This window comes from Paroedura picta, chromosome 1 (genome assembly GCF_049243985.1).
Source record: "Paroedura picta isolate Pp20150507F chromosome 1, Ppicta_v3.0, whole genome shotgun sequence".
In the NCBI taxonomy this organism is placed as follows: Eukaryota; Metazoa; Chordata; class Lepidosauria; order Squamata; family Gekkonidae; genus Paroedura; species Paroedura picta.
Genome location: NC_135369.1, coordinates 132,196,216 through 132,215,430, shown reverse-complemented (window position 1 = coordinate 132,215,430; position 19,215 = coordinate 132,196,216). Strand labels below are relative to the sequence as shown.

At 41.4% G+C, this 19,215-nt stretch overlaps 1 long non-coding RNA gene across 1 annotated transcript; it reads right to left on the bottom strand.

The window, feature by feature from the left end:
* Nucleotides 1–1,171: 1,171 nt before the first annotated feature.
* On the bottom strand, nt 1,172–17,827 carry LOC143843030 (uncharacterized). The gene is made up of 3 exons (XR_013233436.1): nt 17,749–17,827; nt 3,772–3,829; nt 1,172–1,348 (listed from the first exon to the last, which is right to left on the bottom strand). It is a non-coding gene; the product is annotated as an uncharacterized LOC143843030 (long non-coding RNA).
* Between the last annotated feature and the right edge of the window lie 1,388 nt (nt 17,828–19,215).

The following is a 19,215-nucleotide window of genomic DNA, read 5'->3' as shown; positions in this document are numbered from 1 at the left end:
TACTATTAATATATATAAGGGCTTGTCACTGATGAAAGAACTGAAAACGGAGATTACCTGGATTCCGTTTTGACAGAAATCCTAAAGAATAAAGAAAAAAGGAAAACTACAAAAATAGGACATTTTTCTTTCTTTTACGAATATATTTATTATATTGCCAGTGGATAGGTCTGTTTCTCTCTGTTTAGTCCCTGCAAGTGAACAACCATGTGTGCACAAGTGGTGTGACAGGGGAGGGAGAAGACCAGGCTGGACAGGGTCTCCTTTAAAAGGACCGGTACCACTGCTTGCAGTCTCTTTCCCCCCGCCCAGCTGGTGAGGAAGCTTCCCATCCAACCCAGCCCTTTCTTTCATGTTTTATTATCATGTTGCGTTGCTCAGCTTAATTCATTATATCATCACAACTAGTGGTTTCGGGCATGTGGGTAGATTCTTTTGAGGGAGGCCAAGCCTCTATACTAGATTCCACCAATGAGGGGACCTCCATAAGAGGCTGTGTAGATACAGAGCCATGGCCCCTAGGAGGGGAGGCCTGCTGGCCCCCATTTCTGAGTGACAAGGGAACCCAGTAGAGGCTGACACCCATCAGGTTCTCAAACTGGATGCCACCTCCCATTGGCATAGCAAGCCAGGGAGCCTAGGTGTCCAGACAGGTGCTGCTGAATCCCTGTGCTAGCCATGGGGCTTCCTTGCAGTTGATCAGCTTCAAGAAGGGAGGATCCACCCTTTCTGTGCCTATGCTCTGTCACATTAATAAAATGTTACAGTTTATGCCAAAAGAATTTGAATGGTGTGTGAGCCTCCTTTGGGTGTGGGAACATGTCCACCCAACCACACAATTTTCTATCAAAATAAATCTAAGAAACAACAAAGAAACAACATCTTTGGAATTTAATTAAGTTGGTTATTGTACTCAGATATACAGAACTGTATTTCTCTTTTATAAGACACAGATATGCAGTTGTTCAGTAAACTCCAACAAAAGACTGAGCAATCACAAAAGCCATTAAAATAAATTTGGTGTTTACTTACAAATGGAGATTATGACAGGGGCCAAACCAGCATGTTTGGAGCATCCCTAGTTTGGAGCATCCCTAGATTATGACAGGGGCCAAACCAGCATGTTTGGAGCATTCCTAGATAAAATCCACAGTTGGGGGGGTGTAGGGACCCCTCTCCCACAAAAAACCCTTGCATTAATTGTCTTGGATCATTGTTTCCTTTAACTGTTCCTGACTGCTGCATCTTGCTTCTTCCCGGAACAGTCGTGTAACTGAAGGATAGCATAGTGAACTGGATAATGACAGAACCATGTAGCCAGTTAGATTTTGCTATACAGATAGTTTTGCTGAGGAAAAAATGAGGAAGAAGGAAATGAGGATGAGAGAAAGTGAAGGTAATATAAAGGAATATGCAAATATATTTGCAGAATGCCATAGAGGAAAACATTTTTGAAGACCATTGGAAAAATTCACAAAAAACTAAGTGATTTCATTGAGCTCCAGTTTTTATTTTTCTCATCTGGTAGGTTGGGAAGAAACAAGGGGGACTTCCGCACAAGCACCAATGTCGCTAAATGTTTTCAGTATGCAGAAACGCTATATTTAATAGTGGAATTCTATCATTCCGCATACTAGTGGAATATTCTAGTGGAATATTGAATTCCCAGTAGTGGTCTATTCATTCCCCACAGGTTTCCGGTCGCGCTAGAAACGCAAACAAAGGAAGCAATATTTTACCACGCTTTTCCCCGCCCTTGGCCGTCAATCCAACAGAACAGCCAATGAACTGTTGTGTCCGTGCTCCTGAAAAGCCCTTTTCCCTTTAAAAACTTTTTAAAAAACCCAAACACACCAATCAAAATGAATATTTGTTCAATCATTGTCTCAGAAAGACCTTTTTTTGCTGGCGTAGGAGCTGGCGCTTAATCGTTTACAAGCTCTTCATGTAAAAAGTAACCCCACCCCCGATGGGCGTGATTTGTGGCCAAAATTACGGGCAGTGTCGAACAGGGGGCTGTATTGTGCTTGGAAACTTTAAAGACACTTGCAGTAGGGAGCTTTGTTTTACTGTTAAGCAGTTCTGTGGAGGGACTTTATCCGGAGAAGCCTCGCTCGTTCGTTGCTTTCGCCAGTCTAAGGGGAAGAAAATGGTGATCGTGTCTCTGGAAGCTCAGGGGTGTGAGCGAGGGAGGGACATTCTTTCTACTGCTATTTTGAGAATGTACATGTCTTTTGCTGATGTGTTGCAACTTGTGCTCAGAAGTGTAGCGTTTTTTTCAGGGGTAATCCACTTTTCTGGATTTCCCCCTAAGCGCTATAAAATTCTGATTGTTGCAGGAGTTCAGCAGGAGTTTTGCAGTTTGCTTATGACGTCATGTGGAACATTAAATTAATAGTGTTCATGAAAGGTAAGGCTTTGGCAACATTTAAGTCGTGCGGAATGGCCCAAGAAATTACAACAGATTGACCCAAATCAAGCAAGGATCTGGATGAGTGGACATGAGAAAGTATGCTTCAGTTAAATATTATGAGAAACTTTCAAATGGCAAGAGCAGTTAAATAGTAAAACAGACATCTTCAGAAGAGGACTGGGACTTTCTTCAGTGGAGGTCTTTAAATTGAAGCTGTATAGCCATCTGTCATGGATGCAGTATATGCTTCGGTGATCAAGAATTGAGCTAGATGAACCTCAAGGTCCTTTACAATGACTTGAAACTAGACTGTCTTAGGCAAACCCCTTGACATGGGAGGAGAGGGGCTAATTTAGAAGTTAAAGTTCCCAGATATAGAACAATGAAGCTAAACAACCATGAAGCAAAACAGTAGCATGTGGTGATTAGTTGCTTTAAATTGAGTAGTGAGAGCCTGCTGCAGCTTTACCCAAGATGAAATCTAGTGTTATGATGTCATTGCAAACCCTTGTAGAAGTTTGTTTGCAGAAGTGTGGTGAATGTAATCTTTATCAAGAATATCACATATTCATAACTTCCCATTTGTTACAGACACAATGCACTGACAGCTACTTATGTGTTTCAACCCTCTTAACATTAAAAGTGTTGGTGTACTAACCCCCAATGCTCCAGATTTAGTGAAAATTGACATTCATATGTGCCTCTTGACAATGCTTGAAGGATCTTGGTGAATGTCAACAGTCACTGGTATGTGCCTCAATTTGTTGGACCGACACTGGGGAAAACTGGCAATCAGAGTTCAGTCTTGTGAAATAACCTCAGTCACTGTTGACTGTCAAAATCCATTGGTGTTTCTTTAAGTTTCTGGACACTTACAAATTCTCTTGGCCTTGCAAAATCCACCTACATCCCGAACATTCATAGAGATAGAATGAATAGGAACTGGAATCGGTATGTAGTGCATCGATAAGTGGATGGTCTCCTGAGGTCTTATGTGCACTACCTTTATGTCTATCCATATATTTGTGAATACTGAGAAACATTCAGAGACAAAGGACTTGGGACCTCTTATTTCTTAAATTATATAGCAATCTGCATGTTCTAGCTATAAAAGAGAAAATAGATTTGATTTGTTCAGCCACTGTTGTCAAGTTTACTGTGTTTCGTTGATAGAAAAGTCACACATCTTTAAGTTAATAAATAAAAATGAAAGGAAGAAATGTGTTGTTATTGCAGTACTTTGTAATATGCAGGCACACTGCATATGTAGGTACATTAGGCACTGTCACTAATTTTATTATTCCCTGTATTCCACTGACAGCAAGGTTGCAAGATAAAACATTATGAGATAATTTTACCTTTAAAAGTCTTCTAACATTTATTGTTCCACAGTCTACAGTGGGATATTTGCAATACCTGAAAAATAAAATGGTAAAGGAAGAGCTGTCACCACAACTTTTTCTCAAAGTGCTTTCTCTTGAGTAGCCTCCCCAAAGTTAATGGGTCTTCAGCAGAATTTGGGATTCGATAATTCTGGCAAAGAAGTTTGGCTGCAGTCCTAAATGCACTTGAACTTTGAAGTAACTCTCATTTAAGTAAACAGGCATAAACTTTTGAATAAATGTGAGAACAGTCTGTAAAGCAATTATAGTTTGTAATCTTATGTCATTTACCTGAAAGCAAGTGCTCTGAACACAATAAGTGTTCCTTTTGTATTAACATACATAGGATTGGGCTTTAAGTCTCATGCACTAATGGACTAGAAAGTAATAATCCTGAGAGATGAAAGTAGATAAATATTATTTATATTCCAGGTAGAATATAACCCTGTCATAAATAGAGTATTGTCTGATTAATTCAGATTAATTCCTCTGATTAATCTTGCCTTGTACAGAAAACATATGGTTAGATTACTATCCATACCATTTTAATTACCTTTCTAATTTCTAAAGACTCTTCACATATATTTTTGTGCATATATTTGAAAACACAGGCACCATATAGTTATAGTCACTAGAGAGCCAGGATAAGTTGCACTAAACCTCAGCAGTAGACACATGCTTAGCCTACTGAAATATCAGATTCAGCACTGGTGTCTCCAGTTAAAATGTCTAGAGGCAGAGCAGAAACTGTAACAATAAAAGGTCATTAATGTGATCCCTTAGAAAGCCATTGCATACCATAGAATATTGAGGATTAGATATTATAATTTTGGGCTCACTGTGAAGTAGCTTCTTCTGATTGTATATTCCTTGGCAGATCTGGTTTTCTTGCTCTGAGATTCTAGCAGCCCAGGCTCCTTTTTTGTGGCAATGAAGAGAATTCATTTTCTAAATAAAATCATTTTGGAAGTGAAACATGTATGAACCTTGTGTGGTCATTGTGGAAGCAATGTATTAAACATTAAGCATGGACTGAAAACAACAGAAGAGACACATAATTTGTTTTCAATGACATTTAACTTTTCGCAACCTATAGGCATAAGCCATATTCAATGTAGTTGACCTTTATTCAGTGATTTATATGGAGGGTAGTGAGAACATGCTCAGAACATCATGATACCCACTCAGCCTTCGGGAATGGTGATGCTTGCTGGCAAGGTTAAGAAAGCTGAGGAATTGCCATGTTTTATGAATGCACCATTAAGTGAGGGCATATGTCTGTCAAAAGCATATCTGTCAAGCTAGCCTACAGCCTTGGGGGCTTGATTGATTCATCAGAATTTCTAATTCTCAGAAAGTGGCACTGGTTTAGCATTGCCTGATGTTTCTTCCACCATGCCTGGTTAAATGACAATGTCATTTTTGTTCAGATGTGGACATCATGATTATTCATACAGTTCCACAATCCTAGGCTGACCTGTCCTTTCTTCATCACTGGGCTATGGTAGTGAAGTAAAAAATCAGATTTTGCTTAGAGGTGACCTGCAGAGAGGAAAAATAATAAGCTTTCATTATTTCTCAGGAGTGCCCTAGTTTCCTGGAATCATCTATTTTGTCAGATCTTTCCAAGGTCAATGCTTAACTCGCTATTTAAAATCTGTATGTTACCTCTGGGATATGAGTAGGATTTATATAGACTTCTATTCTGACAAATTTCAGTGACTGGTAAAAGGCCCAGTCGCCTGATTTTCACATCCCCAGATTGTCACAGAAAGACTGTGAAGAAAATTGCTAGTACTGAATTTTAATGGAAGGGAGGCAGTGCTGTTGGTTTCACAGTGTCACTCCAATGAACAAACTTTTCATCCTTCTAGAGCCATTGAGGCTGCCAAACTCTACAAGGATATTCTCCAGCCATTAATATGGTGCAGAGCAGTTTACCCTGAATAATCAGTTCAGGATATCTAGATAAGAGATTGAATGATTCTGAGTCATGTCTCCACAATCATGTTCTATTGACCACCCCAGCATTCTTGTGGGGGAAAATATGTGCAATATTACTGTTGACAGCAACATCTGCTATGTCTGGTATATCACTGTAGGCATATTATTGTATTAATTTTATATTTGGTACTAAAGTTCTGGGCAGAAGAGAGCGATCATAGTCTATTCAAAATACCTTCTTTGATTAAGCCCTAAGCAGGCATCTGATGACGGCTGGAATTTAAAGAAGTGACACTTTGACCATTTATGCACTGGAGGTTTCATGCTGGGCTGCAGCCTGGAGTTTTAGTCATGGTGGGTTGCCCCACCTCTTCCTGCACTCACATGGGCAACGTCCATGTGACAGGGTGGAATTCCCCACCACTTCCTGAGTATTCACAGGGGATAGAATCCCCTGGCACAGATGGACTGCCCTAACATGGCACATGCACACACACAATGCTAGGGCTGGAAAAGCCCAGCATGCTGCGCAGCAGCAATAACAGTGGTGGGGAGAGTGGGAAGCATGGGGGCTCCACCGCACAATGGCAGGAGAGCAGCATGCCACCCTCCCGCCATCATGGGGGTGGGAGAATGCCCTGTCCAGCTCTGAAGCTCCGCAAAGCTAACAGGGGTTTTTGATGCAGGGACATTGTAGGTCAGGGGAAGAGCCAGGGAAGTATAATACAAATAATATATTAATAATTATTAACCTTAAATCTAAAATATATTACTGTTGATTCCTATCATACTTTACCTTATATATAATCATAATATAATACTGGCCACAGGCTCACATAGGTATGGGGATATCGGTCTGTATTGACACATTCCAAGCACGGTAAAGTGCCTGACCCTCCCCAGCCATAAGGCTGCTTAACCCAAGGGTCCAGGATGCCTTGGGACCCGCTCCATCCCAGCCGGGTGATGGATAATGGATAAGCTAATGAAAACTCACTAAATACATCTTTGTTTTTCTGATCTCTGCACAGGGGATAGAATCCCCTGGCACAGATGGACTCTGCAAAACTGATTTTGCTCTGCATGGTGAATTGCCTCTTCAGTGCTTTAAGCATCTTGTAAGTGTTGTTTCTGAAAGATGCATTTCACCGATTCATTTCTCTCCTGCCTGCCTGAGATGCTCTATTAGTACTGCAGAGAAGCTCCTTTAGTTATGCAGATTAGTGACTGCTAGTTTAGAGAACAAAGCGGAGTTGGCAAAACTACAGGGGGCAGGGCTGTGAATTGTTTCATGCAGAGAGCATTGCAACGTAGTTTTTCAACAAACTATATTCAATGCAGAACAATGATTGTAATATAATAAGGCGGTCTAAACTGTTTTTCTTTTCAATTGTTTTATTTGGCTCCATGCAGAATACCTCCAGGTCTCCTGCGCCCTGAATCCCTCACCAGGGAAGTGACCCACCAGGTGTCCACCTCACTTTGGTACCCCTTGGTAAGTCGCAGCCACTATTTGGTGTAAAACAGCTTCAAATGTTCAGAAAGGGGTATTATTCAACTGTCAGCCTATTCCTTTCTAGTACAGCTTTTTTTTTTTTTTGGCAGAACTCAGGACTAGTATTGAAGTGTACTCTATAATACTGTTGTGTATTGTACCAGCACATATTAAATAAATTATAGCTTATTTTTATTTCTTCTCCATTTACTGCATCACTCTTTATCCCTGTTTTGCAATAAAAAGACAAATCACACATAGAAGTACCATTTTGGTCCTCTTAAGTACTGTTTACATATGACTAGTTTAATCATGCACAACATTTAGCCATCATTATATTGAGTATTGTTAGGAGTTTATGCCTTTGAGCACAATAATACATAATTTTGCATTAATCTCTCTTTGCTCAGTTCTCTTTTATAGTGATGCAAACATATGCTACAAATTAGCACTTATTTTTAATCTTCAATGAATGCACAGATTACACTAACGTTAAATCAAAATTTTGCTCAACCACTTGAATAAAAGTGCCAAAAAATGTGTCTCTTTTATAGGGGAGACTAAATTCAGTCTTTATGCCCAAGGCACATCTCCACAAGAATATTCTCATCTCTAAAAAAACCCCTTCTGTCTTTGATCCTCTCTTATACAAATCAAATACATGATTCTTTGTGTTTTGTTTCCTTGTTCCAAACATTTCCTGTAAAGTATGAACATTTTTCAGCATCATTTGTGCCTCCAGTAAATTGGTATTATGCACAAAACACAGGTACAAATTCATATATTGCACTTATAAATATCACGTCACATGCATACCCAAACAATAAGCAGGAACCTACAAAAACAATGAAAAGTGGAACTGTATGTATTCCTTTGGAAACTAAATGCCACCATCCCAAAGACTCTCATAAAGTAAAAACAATACAATGAAATCATAAGAGCAACAGTATAAAATGATCAGTATACATAAGCCATAAAAGTCATACATTCATAAAATCACTTTCAGGCTAAAAAACAGTTTGGAAATGATGAAACAGGAAATATTTACTTATCGCAACCCTCCACACACCACTGTCTCATAATGTGGAAAGCAACATGGGGTTAATGCTTGAATTTTCTGTTCCTCATGTGTGAACAAGCAACCCTGGCCATAAAACTGAAAAGTCCTTGAGTTAAATGTTGATAGAAGTACGTGACAAAGGAAAGAAACATGCAGTTGTGGAAAGGAAGGAATCTATGTAGCCCAGTAATATATGAATACAAACAGGGAACCTGCAAGGACTTATAGGAGTATCTTATTATCCTCTACTATTTACTCTTTCTCTTTCCTGGAAGCTCGGTGGGGGATATTTTTTGAGACAGAAGCACCAAATTTGTGACACCCAGGCTCTCACATATCTGCTCTGGAGCTTTTAATCCATCCCGTCCCGCTCCCCCTCGCTCTCCCCCTCCCTCCCTCTCTCTCTCTCACACACACATACACACACACACACACACACATGCAAACTACTTTCCTCCCTACTTCCCTCCCTCTCCTTCCCTCTTTCTTCCCTGACCTACTTCCTGACCTATTCCCATGTCCCTCCCTTTCAGATATACACACACAACAAACAATCACTCAAACGTGCACACAAAGACTCTTCCCCACTTTCTCCCTCCCTCATCTCCCAGGAGGAACGTGGCCTCCTCCAGCCAGGAAGGCAGCCCTTGGGCCTGCACTGGCATAATGGCCTGCATGCTGGCCCCTAAAGGCCGGGAGGGCAGGTGCCCCACCCCCAGGAGCCTCCACCCCAGTCCCCAGAGGTCTCCCCACCACCCAGATTCCCTGCTTCCTCTCCCTTCCCCCTCTCCTCACCTTTGCAGTGGTGCTGGCCTGCCTGGCCACTGTGCTGCCCCTCCCATCTGCTGCCCTGCCCAGTAACTACCCAGACCTCCCTGGGCATTATGGTGGTGGCCTGGCCTCCTGCTGCAATGGTCTGCACTGCCCCAGCCAGCTACCTGCCATGGCACCCTGCAGCTGCCCCAGCCTCTTCTGGCATGCTCCCTGGGGCGGGGCTAAAGACATCATGTCTGTACTGATTTCCATCCCAGTGGCTGCACCAGAAGATGTGTCCCACATTAAAAAAACTCCAAGTAAAAAAAATTGACAAGGTGTCAATTCTATGCCTCCCCCCAAAAAGGGGGTCCCATCCTCAATTGTTTCCAGTGGAAGAAAGGCATTTAAATTTTAATGAGAACACTGTCCCTTTAAAATTTAAATGCCTTTTGCAAGCAAAGGCAATGGCATGAGAGTGAACTTCAGGCATTTAGCGGGACTGAGGGCCATTCCGCACCAGGATCTATGTAGCAAATTGGTTGCGGAATGAAAAAACACCATTTTAAATAATGGAATTTGTCATTATGCATACCTGCCTTTGTAGTCGAATCCAGTTGCATTTCTATCGTTTCCCACAGGTTTCCGGTCTCAGCAAAAATCGCTAGCCATGAAGCGATATTGCCGAGCTTTGTCCCGCCCCTGACCTTCAAGCAGCCAATGGGCGGCCGTTATCATGCTCCCAAAAAGCCCCTTTCCCTTTAAGGAAGGTTTAAAACACACACACACACACACACACACACACGTTGCAACGAATCTGCGTTGATTCGTTGCAATGGAGAGACCCATCTAGCTAGCAGGTGGTGTTTGAGCTGTCGTTTCATCGCTCCCCCGAGTGAAAAAAAATAACCCCCCCCCCCGCACGGGCATGATTTTTTGGCCGAAAATACAGTGAAAAATAAAGGGAAAATAAACCAGAAAACGGGGCTGTGTGTTGCTTCATGCTTGGTGACTTAAAACAGCTCTGGGGAGGGACTGCAGCCAGGGAAGCCTCACTGGGTAAACGAAAGCTCGCCAGTGCGTTGATCTCCGCTCGCTCCGAGAAAAAAAAATGGCGATCACTTTGCCAGGAGATAAGAGGAGAGAGCCAGGGGGAGGGACTTTGCAGAAACCGCAACAATGGTAACGCACAGAACTTTCCCGCTTGTGTTGCAGATTGGTTGCAAGAGTGTAGCGCTTTCCGGAAGGTGAATCCACTTTTTGGGATTTCCCTGAAAGCGCTACAACGAAGCGCTTTTTGCGGATCGGTTTCAGGAGTGTTGCAGATTGTCAACGACATTGTGTATATCTGCAAAACAGTAGAGATTCCAATTAGCAACCGTTGTGCAATTTTGAACAAGTGCGGAATGGATCCTTTTAATGCACTTTAACTGCAATTATATGAGCCAACCATGTCGGATAGCTATTTTTTAAAGAAAAAAATCTGGCTGAAACAATACCTGAAAAATAATGGTAAGATATTTTTCTGACATTTTTTTCTGTTTGGATTAGTCAAATGCACATACATCCCTATTGATTATACGTGTTCTCTGGAATACAAAAAGAGTTATAATATGCTATGTACTGGATTTATTAGGAACTAAATGGAATAATAATTCTAGTGACACAAACATTTTCTTAAAATGACACACCTGGAAGTAAATTAGTTTTGAGATTACACATGGGAGACATAAATTAAATTCCTACTTGGGAAGCTTTTCTGGATGAGAACCAGTTAGTTCAGCCCCTACACAATGCCAGAGCTTTAACTATGTTTCCATTCATCCCTTAAAAACAAAGCATCCTTTGAGACAAAGTTCTGACTATTTTCTCTATGCATGTCAACAAAATCCCCCTAATTCTAACCAGGAAATAATCCTTAAAAAAAAAAAACCAGCCCCCCCCCCCATCTTCTCTGTATAGCACAACAGTTTTGCCTCCTGAGGAAAGGGGTATTATTGGAGTCCAAAGAAGGTGTCTATTACTTTAGAGTTTAAGAACCCACACATTGCTTCTAGGAGAGAGAAGCAATTACTTTTTACTGCTGTGCTCAGCATGGAAACATCTGAGAGGGGAAAAAAACCCTGTTTCTTTTAATCATGTTTTGATACCTATAGTTAAAAATAGCCAATGATAACAAATAAAAATGTAACTAAAACCTGAGAGAAGATTTTTGTGCTGTAATGTGAAAAAAATATTCACAGATTAATATATCATTAAATTAGAAATAGCATACCCTCCAATGTTACGCTCATGAAATAGAGACACGCCTATGATTCACTATCCTACCAAAGAGCACTGCCAGAAGCACTCCCCTTCTGGCTCTCCGCTTCACACATTGCAGAAGCTTGTACACTGCCTATGGTATTCACTTTCTTTTTACATGAACATAGCATTACTAGCATGCATTTTAGTTGTTCTTTTGGTGGAAGGCTAATATTCTGCCAATATATTATCATGTTAAACATATACTTCCACAGTGACAGTGAGAAAATAACTACCTATGTGATGAGCAGTGTCTTAATGCTCACGTGTATGTATTTCCGTGCACTTGTACATGAAAAGCAATGCAGTCTAAAAGGGTTATATTCTAAGCCCCTAGACTTCAAGGGCTTCATAAGAACATAAGATTCCAGCTAGATCAGACCAGTAGTCTGTCTTGTTCAGCACCCTCTCTCACACAGTGGCCAATCAATTTCTCTGATGTTGCCCCCTGCCTCTGTGATTCAGAGCTTTAGTGCCTCTGAACATGGAGGTTCCCCTCAGTCACTCTGACTAGTAGTCATTCTTACCCTCTATGAATCTATCTAATCCCACTTTCAAGCTGTTTATTCCTGAGTTAGAAATGGAACCTCCATATACAGTACAAAAGTAGACTACCTCTGAGTATCTGATCATCTAGAATAAATTTTATGGCTTATTTTTTTTTATCCTGAAGATAAGGACAAGTTATTTTAATAAGGGATTCAAGTGTTAGCCATATGTAAATTAATGGCAATTTAATCTATTAATTATTCAGCTGAAAGTCAGACAATTAACTGATGAAGGTTTCTTTAATCTAGTGGCAGCCTCCAAAAATAAGATCATTGTTTCTTTTGTGTGACTCTCTGTCAGCCACTTAGTTAATATTATTCTGACAATGTTCCTTCAGGATTCTAGTAATGTGCACATGGCAGCCATATGGATTGGGGCATTCATCTCCCCGCTGTGTAACTTGCTGCTTTGCGTCTGCATCTCAGATGGGCTCTGATGGCATGGCCACCATATGGTGTTCCAAGCGTATTGTGAACTGCTTTGCATTCTCATTCCAAGGGTCATTTTTAGAACTACCACTCTCCTATTTGGGAATCCTATCAACTATCTTGGAGAGGGTGAGAAGAAAAGAAAGATGATACCTGTGTGTTCTTTCCTGGAATATATTCCTTTGTTGCTTTTTCCTCCCATCAGCCTGTTATTATTATTATTATTATTATTATTATTATTATTATTATTATTATTATTATTATTATTATTATTATTATTATTATTATTATTATTATTATTATTAAATTTATATCCTCCCTCCCCCCGGAGGCTCGAGGCGGGTCACATAAAAACCAATCCCCTAAAACAATAAAAGCACAATAAAACATAATACAATTAATACAAAAGTTAAGACAAGAATGGCGGCAAAATTCAATATAGCTAACCCAATTCAACACCCACTAAGAAGGGAAAGGGAGGGGGCAGATGACAGATGCAACCGTCACATTTGTGAGGGGGGCTAGATCTTCTTGTTGCCTGGCCTTCATCTTGCAGGCCCCGTGGAATGATGACAATTCCTGCAGGGCGCGCAGCTCTTCTGGGAGCTCATGCCACCAGGTTGGGGCCAGGACCAAAAAGGCCCTGGCCCTGGTCAAGGCCAGGCAAGCTTCCTTGGGACTGGGAATGACCAATAGGTTAGCCCCTGCAGAGTGTAAGGCCCTGCGGGGGGAGTAGGGTGATAGGCGGGCCCAGACCACGGATGGCCTTAAAGGTCAAAATCAAAACCTTGAACCTGATCCAGAAGATAACCTGTAGCCAATGCAGCTGCCTCAGCACTGGCTGGATATGTGCCCTCCAAGGTGTAGCCGTGAGGACCCTAGCAGCCGCATATTGGAACAGTTGCAGTTTCTAGATCAAGCCTAAAAGCAGGCCAGTGTAGAGCGAGTTACAGATATCTAATCTGGAGGTGACCATCGCATGGATCACTGTGGCCAAGTGTTCAGAGGACAGATAGGGCGCTAGTAGCTGAGCCTGACGGAGATGGAAAAATGCCTGGCCAGCTACCTGTTTGACCTGTGCCTCGAGTGTTAGTGAGGCATCCATGGTCACCTCCAAGTTTCTGGCCTGAGACATGATCTTAAGTTACGTCCTGGCCAGAGAGGGCAAGCGCGCTTCCTGGTCTGCTCCCCTACGGCCCACCAAAGGACCTCCGTCTTGGAGGGGTTGAGTTTCAGGCGACTCTGCTCGAGCCATCCAGCCACTGCTTCCAAACATCTGGTGAATGGTTCTGGGGGAGAGTCTGGGCGGCCATCCATGAGGAGAAAGAGCTGAGTGTCATCAGCATACTGATGTCAACCTAGCCCATAACTCCGCACCAGTTGAGCCAGAGGGTGCATAAAGATGTTGAATAATGTGGGAGAGAGCACCAAGCCCTGTGGGACCCCACAAGGGAGCCGGTAAGTGCCCAATAATTCCTCTCCCACAGCTACACTCTGTGTCCGGTTTTGCAGGAAGGAGCGTATCCAGCGCAGGGCTGTACCCCTTATCCCCATACCAGCGAGACTGCTCGCTAGCAGCTCGTGATCGACCACATCAAACACGGCCGACAGATATAAAAGAACTAGTACAGCAGAGCCGCCTTGGTCAAGCTGGCGACGGAGGTCATCCAACAAGGAGACCAACACCGTCTCAACCCCGTGACCAGGACAGAAGCCAGACTGTTTCCAAGCAGATATTTCTGTTCTCTTCCCCATCCTCTTGGTATATCTTGATACAAACAGTTGTGAAAAGTATGAAATAGTTCCTCATTTTCAGATAAAGAAATATGCATTTCTAATTTGTGATGTGGAATCGTATAATAGATCATGAAAGATAAGCATGGGCAATACTTGAATGAGTGACCACCAACGAAGGCTGATGAGGGAGGCCATGACAACCCCCCCTTTACTTAATTACTTGCCTTGGAAACCCAATAAGGTTGCAGTAAATTGGTTGCAACAATACACACACATACTCCATATCCACTGAATAAAAATCTTCCTCTAAGAAATGTCAAGGTTATAATCACAGCCTCTGCCATGCAAAACATCACAGCTAATGTAAACCATGATGTAAGTTGTTTAGCAATACGTACAAATAATATTACATTTTATAAAAGCTTTTGACACAACAGTAACCCTGCCTTAATATACATCTTCGTGACACCCCTTATAGCACTCACTGCCCTTTTGATATATCAGTAGCATTACGATTTGTTTATGTTTTATTCAAGCTTTCAAACCAAACCAGTTTAAATTAATGTTGATAACTATTTTTAAGGCATGGCCAAATGCATTAACCTTTTGAAATACGCTACATTTTCTGTCTTGCAGTCAGTAATATAAGTTGCTGTTTAATTTTCTGGTAATATTGCTATCTACACTCACGATATATAGGTTTTGTAAATGCTTTGCTATATGTTCAGAGGTTTTTTATGGCTTTAAATAGTCATAGAATCATAGAATCATAGAGTTGGAATTAGCCATACAGGCCATCTAGTCCAACCCCCTGCTCTGTACCCTTTCAATGTTATCTACGTCCTTCTTGAAGTGAGGCCTCCAGAACTGCACACAGTACTCCAGGTATGGTCTGACCAGTGCCGTATACAATGGGACTATGACATCTTGTGATTTTGATGTGATGCCTCTGTTGATATAGCCCAAAATGGCATTCGCCTTTTTTACCGCTGCATCACACTGCCTGCTCATGGGAATACTGTCTTAAATCTTCAAAGAGTGAATTCTCAATGGCATGACCATGAAGTGGAATGAAGGGGTAAAAAGGTGCAGTGGCAGTCTCAAAATTGCTTTCATCCTTATTTTAATTTTTCATAATTCCATTTTCTGCATTGATGACATAGTATGTCTGATCCTTTTTTTGGCATTTTCCTAATTTTGTAATCCTAGTTCTATTGGGAAGTTCTATAAGGAAGGCCGAGCATCAAAGAATTGAGGCTTTTGAACTCTGGTGCTGGAAAAGACTTGCAAGTCCCTTGGACTGCAAGGCGAACAAACCGGTCAGTCCTAGAGGAGATCAGCCCTGACTGCTCCTTAGAAGGCCAGATCCTGAAGATGAAACTCAAATACTTTGGCCACCTCATGAGAAGGAAGGACTCCCTGGAGAAGAGCCTAATGCTGGGAGTGATCGAGGGCAAAAGAAGAAGGAGACGACAGAGAATGAGGTGGATGGATGGAGTCACTGAAGCAGTAGGTGCAAACTTAAAAGGACTCCAGGGAATGGTAGAGGACAGGAAGACCTGGAGGATCATTGTCCATGGGGTCGCGATGGGTCGGACACGACTTCGCACATTACAACAAAAGTTCTATTGTATTGCTTAAAAATTCTCTCATGCTATTCAATTGCATTGTTTTATGTCATGTAATCCATCTTGAGTTCTGAAAATTGATAAATGAATAATAAACAATAATACATGCATGCATGCTGGAATATATAATATGGGCTGACCACCACAGTACTTATTTGCTCCTTCATTAAAAATGTCCTGGCTATAGGCCTGTATTCACATGACCATGTTAATGGTTGGATCTCCTTGCTTTGAGGAGAAGTTTGCCTGCAAACACCCTTCATCAATGCTGCCTGTATACCACTTGTATGTTGCTCTGCAATTGCATCTTGGCACTGGAAATATCCAAAGGTGTGTCAATTTCATCAGAGGTTGAGGAACAATGTCTGCGCTCACGCAGAAATGGGAAAGTGTACCCTCCAGCCAGATGCCATGTTTTCCTCAGGTGACATCATTGCCAACCTTTAGAGGTATTCAGCTGCTAGCTTTTCTCTCCCCTCCTAGAGACAATACCTATTTGCAGGTCAATGGTACACCTAGGAATATACTGGTTGTTATCTCCATTTAAGTGCTCCTTTCCCACTTCACCTACAGAACTCTATTAGCCATGATTAGCATACCTACTACATCTTCACTCATTTCCTGCCTTCTAATACCAGAGTCAAAACTGGTCTCTGTATGAGTTTTCTGATGGAAGAACTCTAGCAGACACAGGTGGAGACCTCCATTGTTAGCCTTCTTGTAAGCTAAATTCCCCAACTCAATCAAATTCGGTTAACAACCAATCTGGTTATTTCATACAAATATTACTGGGGCAACACAAGATCCTTGTCATAGTTATAAATCTCTTAAATTAAAGCATAAGCATAAATTGTCTAAAGTAGACTGCATTACTCACATGTTGAAAATTAAGTTTGCAATTCAACATTCTGTCCCATTAAGTTAGACATTGTTTTCCCTGTTTGTCCTCCTCCACAAATTTTTATGTACATAAATCTCTCATTGTTTCCTTCCTCTAATCTTTGTGATGTACTACATTTTAGATTTTACATTGAATAACATCACAATTTTATCTTTATTTTATTCAAGAACATGTCAGCTAAACCTCCTGTTGACTGCAGTAAGTTCAACTAGACTGTTCTCTATTATGTGTAGTCTTCTTTGTTACGTTTTAATTACCACATTTTAAAGCAGGGAAAGAATTGTTTCAGCAGTTTTTGAAACATCATTCATTTAACCTCTTTTCTGGATGCTCAAAATCCCTCCAATGGCAAATCAATTTTGCTTCACACCTGGCAATGTAATGGTTCTTGTTGACAAATGGTAATTATTTGTAAGATAGCTTTTTAAAAAAAATCTCTTTCCTGAAATATTTGTCTCTGAAATTACAATCGAAGTAAAATGGGGAGGGAGTCTCTCTTTCCCTCTCCCCAAAACAGTAGAAGGGCTTTATTTGTGAATGTCATGGGAACCTAGCCTGAGAAAAGAAAGCAAGTCAGTAGAAGCATTAGCCTGAGGGGAAGGATTTCTAAGGATGTGCTTCAACACCCAGCTGGGACTAGTCTCTTTATTGGAATAGATTGAAGGGGAAAAAAACCCCAGAAAAGTACTGACAATGGGACTTAAGCAAGGACTGGCGATAGCACCCCTCAACAATCGGGAAATAGCTTAACTAGCCTTAAACCTGACTATCTAATCAACTGACACTCAAATAGCTGTTTTTATGCCTTAGGTGCAGGGCATGGATTAGCAACAGGAAAACAATCACTTCAGAAGAAGAACTTCTAATTACTTCTTAATTATACATTTCAGTGCTTGCAGGAAGGTGGATGCCACCACAAAACCGGGCCTGGTGATAAGTGAAAAGGAGGAAGGCCTTTTTGGTGAAAATGCATCACTGCTCATGCAAGGATTCTGAAGGGAAAAGAGACCTAGGTGTAAACTGCACAGAGCTTTTATTCCAACCCCAGATCGATTCAGTCCCTGCCCTCTACACAGAATGCGATTTCCGTTTGGATTTGGGGCGATTTAAAATTTCCTTCTGCAGCAAGAAGGATTGATCCGGAGTGTCCCTACCATTATTGTGCGATATCTTAGAGTGCTTTTAATGCTCATATCCGGATTGGGAAAGAAAGCTCCGGATTGGGAAATAAAGCCTCTGATAGGCTACACATGGTCATGTGACATGCTTGCCTTAAAGGAGAAGCCCCTAATTTCTCTCAACTTCTGTCGGTCCTGGATTTTTCCTCCCTCCTCTGCTTTTTCAATCCTCTCCCCCTCCCCTCCAAGAAAAGAAAGAGGCTCCCTGCCTGGCTCCTCTCCCCCCCCCCTTCAAGAAAAGAAATAAAGATACTTGCCTCCCCCCCCCCCTTCTGAGCCTCCCTAACCACATGCAGAAGACTTTCCTGTTTCAATGGGGAGGGGGGGAGAGGAAGATCCGAGTTCAAAGTGATCTGAATTCAACAGGATTGACAATGGAATAAACAAAGTAAGTGCAGACTCTGCCCTTGTTTCCCTTGATTCCATCCTAATGTTAGTCATTATCATTCTTGCAAGGTTTCTGTGAAGCAGGAAGGAAACTGCAGATCTCAACAGGCTTCTTTGTCATTAATGGTTGTCATTCTGATTAAAAAACAAAACAAAAACCTTGAAACCTACTCCAGTTTAATGGATAAATGCAAATTACCTCAATGCTGCGGCTTTAAACTTCAAAGAGGCTTGAAGTGTATTTGGCAGATGAATTTGTGGTCAATGATAAGCAAAAAGGAATTATGGTGACAAAAATGTGGACATTTCAAATAGTTGCAGTGCTTCTGACAACTGACAAAATAGCCGTAATGTTGACAAATGTGATTAAGTAAAATAGAAATTAAGGCGAATAAATAGACTTGGCAATATATAGGCAAAATGGAGGGGGGTAATAAAAGTATCTTTTTGAAACAAAGCAACAACCAGTTTTGCATTGAGAGGCTTGCTATTTTGATAAGGCCTTTTTCTTTCTGAATAGAAGTTAGTTGTATGGATAAATACAAAAAAAAAAGGAATCTTATTCAGTAACCTAGCGATCCCCAACCTGTGGGCCGCGGACCACATGTGGTCCTTCGACTAATTGGAGGTGGGCCCTGAAGGACGCCTTCTCCCCCCCCCCCGGCCCTTTACAACACACTTTGGGTGTCATTGGTCCTTTACAACACACTTTGCATTTTCGGGTGATTTGTTCCTCCAACATGACATTTAAATGTTTTCAGCTTCTCAGACTGATGCACAAGATATGATCAAAACAGTAGAAGAAGCAAATTTTCCAATGTTTGCTTGTCAAGGCTCATTCAGGGAGTATACATTGTTTGGCTGTTTTTAAGCACCAGACATATACAACAAGACATAGCTCATTATGCGTTTGCTTTAGAGAGAGCTCCATCCTGTCAACATGACAAAATCAAGTACAAGAAAGCCAGGACACTGTAAAAATCATTTACCCTCTGCTTGATATAAAGATAGCACAAAGCCAGGGATATACAGTTTGACAAGGCATTTAAAGGGCTG